This window comes from Garra rufa, chromosome 25 (assembly GCF_049309525.1).
Source record: "Garra rufa chromosome 25, GarRuf1.0, whole genome shotgun sequence".
Classification (NCBI taxonomy): domain Eukaryota; kingdom Metazoa; phylum Chordata; class Actinopteri; order Cypriniformes; family Cyprinidae; genus Garra; species Garra rufa.
The window spans coordinates 14,603,546-14,619,673 of record NC_133385.1 but is presented as its reverse complement, the minus strand read 5'-3'; positions in this window follow the sequence as shown (position 1 = coordinate 14,619,673).

Genomic DNA, 16,128 nt, shown 5'->3' with positions numbered 1-16,128 from the left:
GGTTTTCTACTACATATTTTAGTAAGAGATAATTTACGTTATATTAAGTCATACAATTCTTAATACCCAGGGTTCCTTTTTTTTTTTACTACTTTTAAAAATGTTACATAAACAAATGTCCTTTGTTTTATAGAACATTCACAAAAGTAAAGAAAAAATATTTTTAAAACAAAAAAAACTTATAGAAACGTTCATAACTTAGTGGAAACATTAACAGAACTTCGGATAACACTGTAGCAATGTTCTCTCAAAGTTACAAGGCCTTTAATAACATTCTCAAAATGTTAGCCAAATCTGCCAAAGGCTTTCTCTTTCTGCCAAAAAAAAAAAAACTTTTAGTTGGACAGTATTGTTTTTATTTAAATGTTACTCCTTGCTACTTATTTCAGAACATTCAGAGAATATTTAAAAGTAATGTTCCCATAAAGTTTGCAAAATGGTTTAACTAGAACAGTCCCTTAATGTCTGCATAACCAAGAAAAATGTTTTTAAAATGTTTAAAAGCAGCTTGATTGCTCATCTTGTTTTGTACAAAAGTTAAATTTAGCAGACAATTTTATCCAGAGTGATTTATAAATTAAAATAATACACAGAAAAGCAAATTGGCTAGAATAAAAACTTCTAAAGGGGACAATCTTCTACATGAAAATGAAACTAATGTGTTTGCTTTGGTGTGAAAAAGTTCATACAAATCCATTGGAAAGAAAAATTACAAATGACATCTCTTAATATCTTGTGTTTCTTCAAAACTGCAATAAGATGAAATGCAGATCAAATTAATACTTTTCTCCTAATAAAAAGACAACAGTATATTCTCTAGAGTTTCACAAGAATCAATCCAACAATCTATGGAAGTAAAACAAAAAATGAATTGCACTGTAAAAAAATTGTACTGGCAGCTCAATACACGGGACATTAGCCATTAATTTAACGCACATTTACATTACATTAAAACACAACGTTGTGCAGTGTAAAATTCAAAATACTGAAAAAAAAAATGTATTCAAATTAGTGCAATTGTTCCCTATTTTTAAACATTTTCATAATTTGCTAGTTTAGGTCATGCCATCCACAATTATTGTACAGGTATGTCAACAACTTTCTATTTGAATTGCTCCCAAGGAATTTAACAAAAACATATACGATTTAAAATGAAGCAAACCAGAGAAATCTAGTCTTCTGAGCTATGAATGTCATGATCGGGGCTGTGGGTTTTCCCTCAGCCACCTGAGGTCGCTGTTTGCACTGCACTCTGATTCATCACGTCTGTTTTGTCATTACCACTGATTCACACACAGCTGTTCACAATCTGGACTCTGTATAAGAACACTCACACTTCATTCCGTTTTCAGGTCTGCATTGTCTTATGTCTCCTGTTTTGTCTGTTCACTCTACGTTCCTGAATTCCTGGCTCAAGATCATGTTCCCTGTTTAGTTTATTTAGTGTTTCAGTTTGTTACGTTTGTGCCGTGTTGGCCTTTTGTTTTGTTTATTTTCTGTTAATAAAATACTTACCTGCATCTGGACCCAGACCTCCTTGGCTGTAACGTGACAGAATGCAGACCTCACTGATGGGTCCAGCGGGGAGTAATTTTTTTTCTGAGGAGGCGGAGGCGGCGTCGGCCACCCGCTTTGAGACCATCTACGCCTGTTTGGCGGCGATGGAGGCCATTAACGCTGAGGCGGAGCGGAAGCGCCCCTACTATAGGGCCAGGGCGGAGGCGTTTTTTCGGGAGAGGGCGTCCGCTCAATCTGCTCCTGACGCGGCGGTGACCGCTCTCTCTGCTCCTGACGCGGCGGTGACCGCTCTCTCTGTTCCTGACGCGGCAGTGACCGCTCTCTCTGTGCCGGACGCGGCGGTGACCGCTCTCTCTGTTCCTGACGCGGCAGTGACCGCTCTCTCTGTGCCGGACGCGGCGGTGACCGCTCTCTCTGTGCCGGACGCGGCGGTGACCGCTCTCTCTGTGCCGGACGCGGCGGTGACCGCTCTCTCTGTGCCGGACGCGGCGGTGACCGCGCTATCTGTTCCGGACGCGGCGGTGACCGCTCTCTCTGCTACGGACGCACCGGTGACCGCTCTCTCTGCTCCTGACGCGGCGGTGACCGCTCTCTCTGTGCCGGACGCGGCGGTGACCGCTCTCTCTGTGCCGGACGCGGCGGTGACCGCTCTCTCTGTGCCGGACGCGGCGGTGACCGCTCTCTCTGTGCCGGACGCGGCGGTGACCGCTCTCTCTGCTCCGGACGCGGCGGTGACCGCTCTCTCTGCTCCGGACGCGGCGGTGACCGCTCTCTCTGCTCCTGACGCGGCGGTGACCGCTCTCTCTGCTCCGGACGCGGCGGTGACCGCTCTCTCTGCTCCGGACGCGGCGGTGACCGCTCTCTCTGCTCCGGACGCGGCGGTGACCGCTCTCTCTGCTCCGGACGCGGCGGTGACCGCTCTCTCTGCTCCGGACGCGGCGGTGACCGCTCTCTCTCTGCTCCGGACGCGGCGGTGACCGCTGAAGTTCCTCTGGCGGCGAGGCCAGCTCACGTTCCACTGGCGGCGAGGCCAGCTCACGTTCCTCTGGCGGCGGTGTCCGCTTACGTCCCTCCGCTGCACGGGCCTGGCCCGCCATCCCTCCCCCTTATGCACCTTCCACCGTTCCTCCTCCCTCCAGAAATTTTGTTTTGGGAACGTCTGGTAGCCGTTCCCTAGAGAGGGGGTACTGTCATGATCGGGGCTGTGGGTTTTCCCTCAGCCACCTGAGGTCGCTGTTTGCACTGCACTCTGATTCATCACGTCTGTTTTGTCATTACCACTGATTCACACACAGCTGTTCACAATCTGGACTCTGTATAAGAACACTCACACTTCATTCCGTTTTCAGGTCTGCATTGTCTTATGTCTCCTGTTTTGTCTGTTCACTCTACGTTCCTGAATTCCTGGCTCAAGATCATGTTCCCTGTTTAGTTTATTTAGTGTTTCAGTTTGTTACGTTTGTGCCGTGTTGGCCTTTTGTTTTGTTTATTTTCTGTTAATAAAATACTTACCTGCATCTGGACCCAGACCTCCTTGGCTGTAACGTGACAATGAAAGAGCAATAAACATTTGTTGTTTATAAGGGTTGCACGTACAACTAAAACAACATAATAAGAGAAAACCAATACCTGCAGTTTGCTTCAGTCTATACAGCAGATTCAGGTCATAACGTCTCTATATAGAGATTCCCAGGGCTCAGATATTATTACAGTACAGTTGCTTGTGTTCGAGTTATGTTACAGCTATAATTTTACACAAGCAGTGCCACTAGTGTCATCAACATATGACAAAGTGCTTTAACATGGAATAAATACACAAACATGCGTTCACACGTGAATACACAAGTAGCTGTTTGATTTATCTCAACGATTCATAGACGTACAAACAAAACGCCTTGCAATATATCGCATTAATGGAGCTTTCTCATATGGAAACCTATCAGTTAATGCTCTTTATAATATTATAATACAATTATAATGCAATTAATTATAATAATATTCAAACTGCAAATGGACTGCAAAATAGGAAACATGCAAGGATAATTGGCTGTTGTAACAATTTTGTGTCTCTACACACTACACCCACTCTCTTACTAAGAGCCGCATGAATTGGCATATTCAGTGTGTGATCATGCAAGTGCAAAATGCTGATACTCTGGAAAAGAGCAAGCCAAGCCATTCTTACATTTCCCATAGCTTGTGATTGACAGCTTTTTGGCAAAGCTACATGTGGTGAAAAGAAGTGTGCGGGAGGACGTTGGGTGCAATCGATGCCAAGATCGTTCCTGCCTGCAAACTCAAACAGTAGGAAGGTGTTGCAAGCCATTTGCTCCGCTTGCACAAAGCACTTCCTATACTATTAAGGGAATGGAAATTCTCTCTTAACTCACCCTCATGTCATTCAAAACAAGTTTATCTTTCTTTTGTGTAATTTGTTTGAACACTTGTTTCCATACATTGAAAATAGGCTGTAAAGTAAGGTATCATAAATGCGGCTCATGCACTCTTAAACATAAAGATGCTTCACGGTGCCATAGAAGAACCTTTTGTCTAAATGGTTCCATAAAGGACCTTCAACATCTGAAGAACCTTTCTGTTTCACAAAAGGTTCTTTGTGGCGAAAGAAGGTTTTTCAGATTATAAAAAGGTTCTTTAAAGAACCTTTGACTGAATGGTTCTTTGTTGAACCAAAAATGGTTCTTCCATGGCATCGCTGTGAAGAACCTTTTAAAGCACCTTTATTTTTAAGAGTGTATGACCCATTTGTAATCTTCTGAAGCCATTCGACAATTTTATGTTTAGCAGCGACTGAATGAAAATGGGCTGTAAACTTCCAAATGACAAAAAGCACCATAAAGGTATCATAGTAAAGTAATCTTCTGAAGAATCGTTCTTTTAGTAAGATCTTTCGAATTGGATGAAATGACTCACAAATCCAGTCTGAATGATTTACTGGTTTTTGAGTCCAACTCACTGACTCAAGCACAGTGTTTAGCAGCGATGTAAAGCTATTGTATAGCTTAAATCTTTTGAAGAATATCCTGGCCACTCGTTTCCATAAAATGAAAATGGTCTGTAAAATTCCAAACGACAAAAACCACCATAAAGGTATCATAAAAGTGGTCCATATGACCCATTTCTAATCTTCTGAAGCCGTCTAACAATTTTAGGTAAGGAACAAACAGACATTTACGTCATCATTTACTGAAAATCTACTTAACGTTCATGAGAGAAAGCCTGGATAACCAATTTATAAATTAATTGTTATTTTGACTAGGAGCTTTCAAATAGGATGAAATGGCTCACAAATCCAGTCTGAATGATTCATTGGTTCTTGAATCCAACTCACTGACTCAAACACAGCATATAGCAGCGATTTAACAAGTTTAAAATGTAAAGCTATATCATATAGCTTGAATGTTTTGAAGAATATCCTGGCTACTTGTTTTCATACAATTAAAATAGGCTGTAAAGTTCCAAATGACAAAAAGCACTATAAAGGTATAATAAATTGGTTGAATATTTTGAATAAATCGGTTCACAAATCCGGTCTTAATTCATTGGTTGTTGAGTCTAACTCATCGACTTTGTAAGCTATAGCCTGAATATTTTGCAGAATATCCTGGCCACTTGTTTCCAATTAAAATGGGTTGTGAAATTCCAAACGACAAAAAAACACGCATTATAAAAGTGGCACGTACAACTCATACGATGTGTAATCTTCTGAAGTCATACGACAATTTTAAGTTGAGTAACAATTTACATCGTTATTTAATAAAAATCGTATTAACGTTCATGAGACAAACTAGCGGAGACGAATTTATAACATGCTTTTGTTTTTTTGAGTCAACTCTTTTGAATCACATGAATCGGTTCAAATCCGGTCTTGATTCTGTGGGTGTTGAGTCTAACTCATCAACTCAAATGCAGCGTTTAGCAGTGATTTAACATTTAAAAAATAAACTTATCCTATAGCTTGAATGTTTTGAAGAATATCCTGGCCACTTGTTGCCACATAATTAAAATGAATTGTGAAGTTCCAAATGACAAAAAGCACCATAAATGCATTATAAAAGTGGCCCATATGACTCAAATGTAATTTTCTGAAGTCATACAACAATTATTATTTGAGGAACATACTTTACATCATTATTGAATGAAAATCTTCTTAACGTTGATGAGAGAAACTAGAATTTATAACTTGTTTTTGTTTTTTGAGTTGAATCTTTTGAATCAGATAAATCGATTGACATTGATTCATTGGTTGTTGAGTCCAACTTACCGACTCAAATGCAGCATTTAGCAGCGATTTAACATCTTTTAAAACATAAAGCTATTGTAAGCTATAGCTTGAATGTTTTAAAGAATATCCTGGCCACTTTTGTCCAATAAAAATGGGTTGTTCAGTTCCAAATGGCAAAAAAACAAACTCATGTGTAATCTTTTTAAGTTATACGTAATTTGAGGAACATACTTTACGTCATTACTAAATGAAAATCTAATTGACATTCAAGAGAGAAACTAGCGGTGGCAAATTTATAATTCATTTTTGGTTTTTGAGTCGAATCTTTTGAATCAGATAAATCTGTTCACAAATCTGGTCTGAATGATTGGTTTGGGCGGTGTTGAGTTCAGTTCAATGACTCAAATGCACCGATTTAATGCATTTTTAATCTTAATTAAAGGCTTGAAAAGATCTTAATGTAGCCTAACTAGTTGAATAGAATCTCTTGCGAAAATGAACCATGGTTTTACTACAGATAAAACAAAACAAAAAAAAACACGGTTACTGTACACTCTTAAAAATAATGTTGCTTCACGATGCCATAGAAGAACCTTTTTTGTTTAAAATGGTTCCATAAAGAACCTTTAACATCTGTAGAACCTTTCTGTTTCACAAAAGGTTCTTTGTGGTGAAAGAAGGTTCTTTAAAAGAGATGGTTCTTTAAAGAACCTTTAACTGAATGGTTCGTTGTGAAACCAAAAAATGGTTTTTCTATGGCATCGCTGTGAAAAACCTTTTAAAGCACCTTTATTTTTAAAAGTGTAGTTAAACCATGGTAACCACAAATTATCCATGGTTTTGCAACACTAATAATAGTTTAACCATGGTATTTTTGCGCTACATGGAAAAAAGAAAGTTTGCATTCAACATGAGGGTGAATAAATGACAACAGTTTTTATTTTGGCTGAACCGTCTCTTTAAGGCTACATCGTCATGGGAAAAAGCAGCACAGTATCCTCACCCTTCATCTTTCAGACCTTATAATTATCTCAATCATAGGCACAATTTAATCTCTCGACTACACGATTATGTGGAAGATGACTTTAATGTCCCATCAGGCCAAAGCAAGCATATTGTGTCTGGCTGCAAACACACAGCTATTTATACCAGTGTTTTAGGACACTGAACGTCAGTGGAGGACATGAATCCTGGGTGATGACAGCTCTAGTGCAACTGATGAGATCAAGATGTTGTTCAATGAAATCAAAGCGAGGATAGGCACCCTACAAATGCAAAACTGCACACTTGCAGAAAAAAGCTGGACTGAATTGACTATTCATATGGGTAGGTTTTACATTTTAATTGCAAATAGTAAGAAGACTGCTTTGTAGCTTTCAACTTGAGATTGAAAACACATTCAATTCTAGACTGAAAGTACATTTGTGAAACACTAGTTTACCTGACCACCTCGTGGTAAACTAGGCCCATCTGAATAGGGTGTAACTCGCACAGAATGTTTATTTAAAATACAAAACAAGGGCAGCTGCACCTGTTATGCCGATCCATTTGCAGTGTGTCATCAAACCATTTTGCATTAATGGTCCAATCAAAGAAGAATGTTTATAGTCAGCAGCTGATGAAGGCTTATGTGCATGGTTTTCATTAGCTGATTCGTTGGCAGTAACCTGAGCCTTTCCTCTACAGTCGGGGTGATTTTGTTTATGTTTAAGGAGCCAAAACAGACGGCTGTCAGCGTACAGAAAAAGCTGAGTAATCTTTGCAGCGGGAACGCATACCATATGTAGCTTACAATTTTCATTAGCATTTTTCAACTTTGTCAACTTTTCACTTAAATCCATTGAACTGTGCACAAACTTTTTATGCTGACTTTAAACACTGCTGCAAAAGTAACTGCAATGGAGTATTTATTTGAAATAACACATTTAATACCACTTCTTAATAAAATAATTTATTAAAATTAAGAAAAATATTTATGCTAAAAATAACAGTAATAAAAAAATTAAACAGATATAAAAAATACAATTTAGAGAGTTTTTTGATGTAATAATAATAATAACTTTTTAATGAAAATAATCATGGTAAACAATGATAAACATTTAATAACAAATATAATAATAATAATAATAATAATAATAATAATAATAATAATAATAATAATAAATAAACAATCATCAACTTTTTAATGAAAAATAACCAAGGTAAACAATGCTAAACATTTAATAACAAATATAATAATAATAATAATAATAATAATAATAATAATAATAATAATAATAATAATAAATGTTTTTATAAAAAAAAATCATGCTAAAGAAATATTTTAAATAATAATAATAAACAATAATACATGTATAATAATAATAACAATAATAATGATGTTTTTATTAATAATATCAATAATGCCAAAAAAGCAATGCTAAACTTTTAATAACACAAATATAATAAAGATAATATTGAAATTAATAATGTAATAATATTGACAACAACAGTAATAATAATAATAATAATAATAATAATAACAATAACAACAATAATAATAATAAAATAATAATAATAATAATAATAATAAATAAATAAACAAACAATCATCAACTTTTTAATGAAAAATAACCAAGGTAAACAATGCTAAACATTTAATAACAAATATAATAATAATAATAATAATAATAATAATAATAATAATAATAATAATAATAATAATAATAATAATAAATGTTTTTATAAAAAAATCATGCTAAAGAAATATTTTAAATAATAATAATAAACAATAATACATGTATAATAATAATAATAATAATAATAATGATGATGTTTTTATTAATAATATCAATAATGCCAAAAAAGCAATGCTAAACTTTTAATAACACAAATAATAAAGATAATAATGAAATTAATAATGTAATAATATTGACAACAACAGTAATAATAACAATAACAATAACAATAACAATAATAATAATAATAAATGTTTTATAAAAAATAATCATACTAAAAATATTTATGATAATAATAATAATAATTAAAATTAATGATGATAATAATAATAATAAAAATAATAATAACAGTAGTAGTAATAAAAATAATACCACTTAAAAAAAATATGATAAAGAAATAATTAACAGTCTGCCAAAGAAACATTTATTAGACACATTTATAATAATAATAATAATAATAATAATAATAATAATAATAATAATAATAATAATAATGGTTACAAAAAACATGCTAAAGAAATGCTTTCAAATATAAGAAAAATACAGTTATTATGTTATTATCAAAGAGTTATTATGATAATAATAATAATAATAATAATAATAATAATAATAATAATTATTATTATTATTATTATTATTATTATTATTATTATTATAAATATTTTTAGCATGATTATTTTTCATAATAAACATTATTATTATTATTATTATTTATTATTATTATTAAGTTTAATAATTAATAGTTTATAAGTGAATAAGTAAAAAATATTCTACTAAAAATATTTATAATAATAATAATAATAAACAAAGCTTAACATTTAACAATGCAAATATAATAATAATAATAATAATAATAATAATAATAATAAAATGAATAATACAATTAATAAAAATATATATATATATATTGGTTATGAAACAAAACATGCTAAAGAAATGCTTTTAAATATAAGAAAAAGTACAGTTATTATGAGTTATAATAATAATAACATTAATAATAAATGGTTATGAAAAATAATCATGCTAAAGAAATGAAAGAAAAAAAATATATAAAACAATTTAAAGTTATTATGGTAGTAGTAATAACAATGATAATAATAATAATAATAATAATAATAATAATAATAATAATAATAATAATAATAATAATAATAATAATATTTTTTTATTAAAGAATCATCATGCTAAAGAAATATTTATATTATTAATAATAATAATAATAATAAATACTAAACAACGATAAACATGTAACAATGCAAATTTAATAATGATAATAATGAAATTAATAATAATAATAATAACAGAAAACATTTAGACACATTTATACTAATAACAATAAGAAGAAGAAGAAGAAGAAGACTTTTTTAAAGTAAAAATAATCATGCTAAAGAAATAATTAACAAGTTAACACATCTGTATGCCCAAACAACCAGAGGAATTTGGAAGCCCTGCTGAAAAAACCAGCATATGCTGGTTTTTTCAGCAGGGAGGTGCCACAGTGTTTACACTCTTAAGTGAAAGTCGACACACGACTTTGCACAGTCAGGTGGAACTGCAGTAAGTATTTTCAACCTGATCAGCTGCGTGTTATTAATTGTAAACCAAACTAAAATTATCCCAGATCCCAGAACTCTGGTTCTGTGTTTGGGTAACAGAAGCCTGATACCAAGAAGGGACTCTGACACTTCCCCAGGCGTACAGCGTTGAGCTGACGCAGGACATGCTAACAACAGCTCCTGGTACAGCATCCATCTTCACCTCTGCCCTGTTCCGAGTGACCCGGTCAGTCATTATCTGACTTGAGATGTATTTCGCAAGTTCGGGTTTCAGAGCTGAGTGAGTTTCCAGCCCACCATTTGTTCCCAGGCTAAAATAAGAATTAGCAGCTCTTGCTAATTGCAGCTGGGATCAAGGCCTTTCGATTTAATTTTAGTGCAGCGCACAAGTCCATGGGGGGTGATTGGTTATGACTAGAATCGATCTGCAGTTTAGATGAATCTCTTTAATGTATTAAAGGGATAGTTTAGCCAAAAATGAAAATTATGTAATTAATTCTCACCCTCATGTCCTTCCGAACCCATAAGAGCTTCGTTCATCTTCAGAACACAAATTAAGATATTTTTGATGAAATCTGAGTGCGTTCTGTGCCTCCATAGGCCGCAATACAACTACCACGTTCAAGGCCCAGAAAGGTAGTAAGGACATTGTTGAAATAGTCCAGGTGACATCAGTGGTTCAACCATAATTTTACGAAGCCATAAGAATACTTTTTGAGTGCAAAGAAAACTAAAAAATAAGGGCTTTGTTCAACAATTTCTTCTTTTCCATGTCAGTTTGAGACACACGTTCACAAGAGTACCATATTCTGACGTAAAACCTCTATCTCTCTTAGTTTATTGTCTATATTCTGGTTCAAATAAGTAAGTCATCCTCTCTGTAGAAATCTTCAGACATGTTTAAAAAGACAATTTTATGTATTGTGTTGCTAACGTTGTGGTACAGTCATGAATGCGCAGTGAAAACTGATACTGAAGAAAAGAAATTGTTGAAATATCATTATTTTTGTTTTTTGCACACAAAAAGTATCCTCGTTGCTTCATAACATTACAGTTCAACCACTGATGACACATGGACTATTTTATCGATGTCCTTACTGGCCTTGAACATAGTTGCTTTGCTGTCTATGCAGGGTCAGAAAGCTCTCTGATTTCATCAAAAATATCTTAGTTTGTGTTAAGAAGATGAACAAAGTCTTATGGGTTTATATGGCATATAAGTCATAATTATGAGATAAAAAGTCTAAATTATTACTAAGTAAACTGAAATGATGACTTTAAAAGTCATAATTACGAGAGAAAATTACGAGATTATGACTTAAAAAGTCAAAATAATGAGAAAAAAAAGTTTAAATTATGATTTAAATCATGATTACGAGATAAAAGTCAAAATTATGACTTAAAAAGTCAAAATTATTAGATAAAAGGTCAAAATTATTACTTAAATCATAAATACAAACTAAAATTATGAGATTATGACTTAAGTAAAATAATGAGATTAAAAATTTAAATGACTTTAAAAGTCATACTTACGAGATAAAATGATGAAATTATGACTTAAAAAGAGAAAATTATGAGATAAAAAGTCAAAAGTATGACTTAAATCATAATTACAAGATAAAAAGTCAAAATTATGACTTAAAAAGTCAAAATTATTAGATAAAAGGTCAAAATTATTACTTAAATCATAAATACAAAATAAAATTATGGGATTATGACTTAAATAGACGTCAAAATTATGACTTCAAAATTCCTAACTAAGAGATAAAATTATGAAATGACTTAAAAAGTGAAAATTATGACTTAAATCAAAATGATTAGATCAAAAGGTCAAAATTATTAGTTAAATCATAATTATGAAATAAAATTATGAGATTATGACTTAAATTAACGTCAAAATTATGACTTAAAAAATCCTAATTAAGAGATAAAATTATGAGATGACTTAAAAAGTCATAATTACAAGATAAAAATATGAGATTATGACTTAAAAAGTCGAGACAAAAAGTCTAAATTGTACGATAAAAAGTAAATCATAAGTCACTTAAGTCATAATTTCATTTTTTTATCTCATAATTTCGACTTTTTATCTTACAATTTTGACTTTTTAACTCGTAATTATAACATAATTAAGTCATAATTTCATCTTTTAATTCATAATTACGAGATAAAATTGAGATTATGATTTAAAGTCATAATTGCGAGATGTAAAGTCATAATTTTGACTTTCTAAGTCAACACATAAACACATTGGTCACAGGACAGTGGTCTAATGGTAAACGGGACATTCTAAAATAAATTAATTTGACTTTTTTTTTGGCGTTTGGATGTTCAATACACACCTTATTAATAAAGCATATACCATTTACAGACAAGCAGAATATACACCAGAATATGAACGCAGTTGCACATTAAGTGTTTTCTTGGGGTAAAACATGGCTTTTGAAAGGAGATAGGGAAATGAATGCTCATCTGGTATGCTTTATTAAGCCAAGTTAATTCTTTCTGAAATTTCCCGTTTATCATTAGACTATTTAAGCATGTCATCATTTTGACTTTTTAAAGGCATGCATTTTTTTCTTACATGGCGGAAATGGGCTTCCATATGAGGGTGAGTAATTAATGACAGAATTTCATTTTTGGGTGAACTATCCCTTTAAAGAGATTTTTTTTTTTTTTTTTCGTTTGGAAAAACACCAGGATTGTTCAGAAATTAATTCTCATCTGAATCTACATGAGTTTACTAGAATGAATTGTGACAAATTAATTTAAAAACCTTGCCTGAGCATTGCTAAGGGTTATAGTTTGCCTCTTTATGCAGTAATTTGGCTATTTGGCACAATGGAAGCCTATTTTGGAGAACAGTTTCAAGTAAAATTACCATGCCACTGCTACTAGGAGCTTATAAGGAGAAAAAAAAAAGGAAAATCAAGAGTCTAGCTGGGTAAAATGAACCATTATAATGAGAGCAACGAGCTTGGCATAACATTCAACACTATGTTGGAATATGGCCTGGTGGCCAACCATGTGTAAAACAAACTGTTGTAATTTGTGAATTAACTCCCGCCGGAATGCACTGGAAGTTTTAATTGCGTAGGAGGCATGCAAATGTTCTTTTACATCACCATGAAAGACTGAAAACACCATAGGGTTTAATACGTGGACATCAACACTAGAGGGCAGTATATGAAACATGACTTAACATGCCACAGTGACAACACATCATAACAAAATGGAATTGAATGTACTGAGTCATGTCAATATTTTTGTTCGACAGATCTTTGCAACAAGGAGAGCACAAAGCACATTTAAAACATATTGTCATCCATCAAAAAAACAAGCTGTAGACACAGTACAAGAAAACTAATATCTAATGAGTAGCTGGACAGTTTGCCATAAACTCTGACGCATCCAGAGCAAAAGACAGAAGCAATTAGATGACAGTGCGAGGTGTTTTCTATTCACATCTTGCCTCTCAGCGTTACTCGACATCTCCCTCGAGTACAGAGCTCTATTTAAAAACATTTTTGACCTTCATGTTTGACTGGGCTAAAGAGTAAGAGGCTTAAGACAAGAAACAAAACACCCCTACCATTGCCAAACGCTTCCCACCCCTTTGCCAATGCTATTGCTGTTGTTCATATCTCTGCCTTTTTCATTTTCAATTGTTATTCATGCACAACCACCTAGCAATAAACAAGGGACTTCAATAAATATTATATATAATAGTCTATATACAGTTGAAGACAAAAGTTTGCATACACCTTGCAGAATCTGCAGAATGAATTATTTTACCAAAATAAGAGGAATCATACAAAAAGCATGTTATTTTGTATTTAGTACTGACCTGAATAAGAGATTTCACATAAAAGATGGTTTACATTTAGTCCATAAGAGAAAATAATAGCTGAAATTAAAGGACCCCGTTCAAAAGTTTACATACGCTTGATTCTTAATACTGTGTTGTTACCTGAGATCCTTATTTTGAGATCCATCTTTTCACACTGAGGACAACTGAGGGACTCATATGCAACTATTACAGAAGGTTTAAACACTCACTGATGCTTCAGAAGGAAACACGATGCACTAAGAGTTGGGGGGTGAAAACTTTTGAACAGAATGAAGATGTGTAAATGTTTTCTTATTTTGCCTAAATATCATATTTTTTTCATTTAGTACTGCCCTTCAGAAGCTACAGAAGATACTAACATGTTTCCCAGAAGACAAAATAAAAGTCAAATTCTAAAAGTTTTCACCCCCCTGCACTTAATGCATCGGTTTTCCTTCTGGAGCATCAGTGCGCATTTGAACCTTCTATAATAGTTGCATATGAGTCCCTCAGTTGATAGATCTCAAAGTCATACAGTCATTGTTAGAAATTATTCAAATACACAAAAATGCTGAAAAACTCCAAAAATTGTAGGACCTGTAGGATTTTTCTGAAGAACAGCAGGACCAACAAGGGACTCATGAACAACACTCACAAAAAAAAACAAAAAAAACAGCTGTGGATCATTCAGGTAACAGCACAATATTAAGAATAAAGTGTATGTAAACTTTTGAACTGGGTCATTTTTATAAATTCAACTATTATTTTCTCTTGTGTACTAATATGTAAATGTCTTTCATGTGAATATCCCTCTTATTTTGGTAAAATAATGAACATTTTGCAGATTCTGCAAGGTTGTTTTGTGAATCTTTTCAATTGACTCATTAAAACGAAGTGATTCAAAAGAGTCATTTGTTCGCAAATCGTACTTCATGGCTCGTGCTGTATTGTTTTTTGCGTGTAACGATACAAAATCTCATTAAACCAGATAATGTTGCATTGTTGTCTGTGCAGGGTCTGAAAGCTTTTGGATTTCATCAAAAATATCTTAATTTGTGTTTTGAAGATGAATGAGGGTCTTTGGAACAACATGAGGGTGAGTAATTAATGGCAGAATTTTCATTTTTTAGATAAACTACACCTTTAAATAAACAGTTTTAGCCATACAGTGTATTTCTATATGCCATACAGTGACTCCAAGCCAAAATACTGTAGAATTTGAATCCACAACTAAATATGTGAAAACTATCTGCTAAATATGGTTATCAAGCTGCTTCTTATTTAAACCCACTTATAGGCAGTCAAGTTGATGAACGTGTGTGAAACATAGATGGACATTTCTCTCAGTAAGTGCTTAGGGAGGCTCTGGTTGGCACCCCTGTCATGCAGACAAATCTGAAATGATAGGTTGGGATTATCAGTTCATCTTCAACTGTAATGAAAAGGGCACTATGAAGTTCACAGGCTCTCCGTATAACTTGTACGGAGCCGCTGGGAGTACAGAGAGTGCCAAAGAACCATGGCCAAACTTCGTCACTGAGTCAAGTTAAAGGACACAGGTTCATCGAGCCACACTGGCATATCGTATATTGACAAATACATACGCAAGTCAAGCACACCCTGTACACAAAGCAGCTCGGCATGTCAATCATAAATCATCAACAGAGGATTTATGGAAAATCAGCTTTCTCATCGATAACATTAATCAAGTCAGTGAAATTCCAGGCCCACTCCGGATCAAAGGTAGAAGCCTATATTGCATGTCAGTAACTGCATATGCTTTCTTAAAATAGTCCGGCAATAGACTTGGTTACTACACTACAAATCACAACATAAAGAGTTGATATTCCATTCTGAGCATTGAGATCCAAGGAAGAAACTCAGCCATTCACTTCTGACCAGAATGATAAATTAGGAGTCACCGAGCTGTGGCAGACAGATGGAAAAGAGATAAACCTCTGCTCCGAGCCAAATGAGCCACTGAGAGCGTGCGCAAGAGAGGGAGAGAGCTAGAGGTGTTATGGACTTGTGCGCGTGTTGACATTTCTCCACACTACTGCATTAATAATGCAAACAAAAAAATCCAGTTTACATGCAATGCAATATAGGTTTATTTATGCTTGTTGGATAGAGATACGTTCATTCTAAAGTAATATGGAAGATGTGTTCTTAATTATTTTCACGTGAACACTGACATCTGACAATTACACATATAAATACCGAAAAAGTCACAATTGTGTATTTCTGAGAAAAAAGGCAGAATTG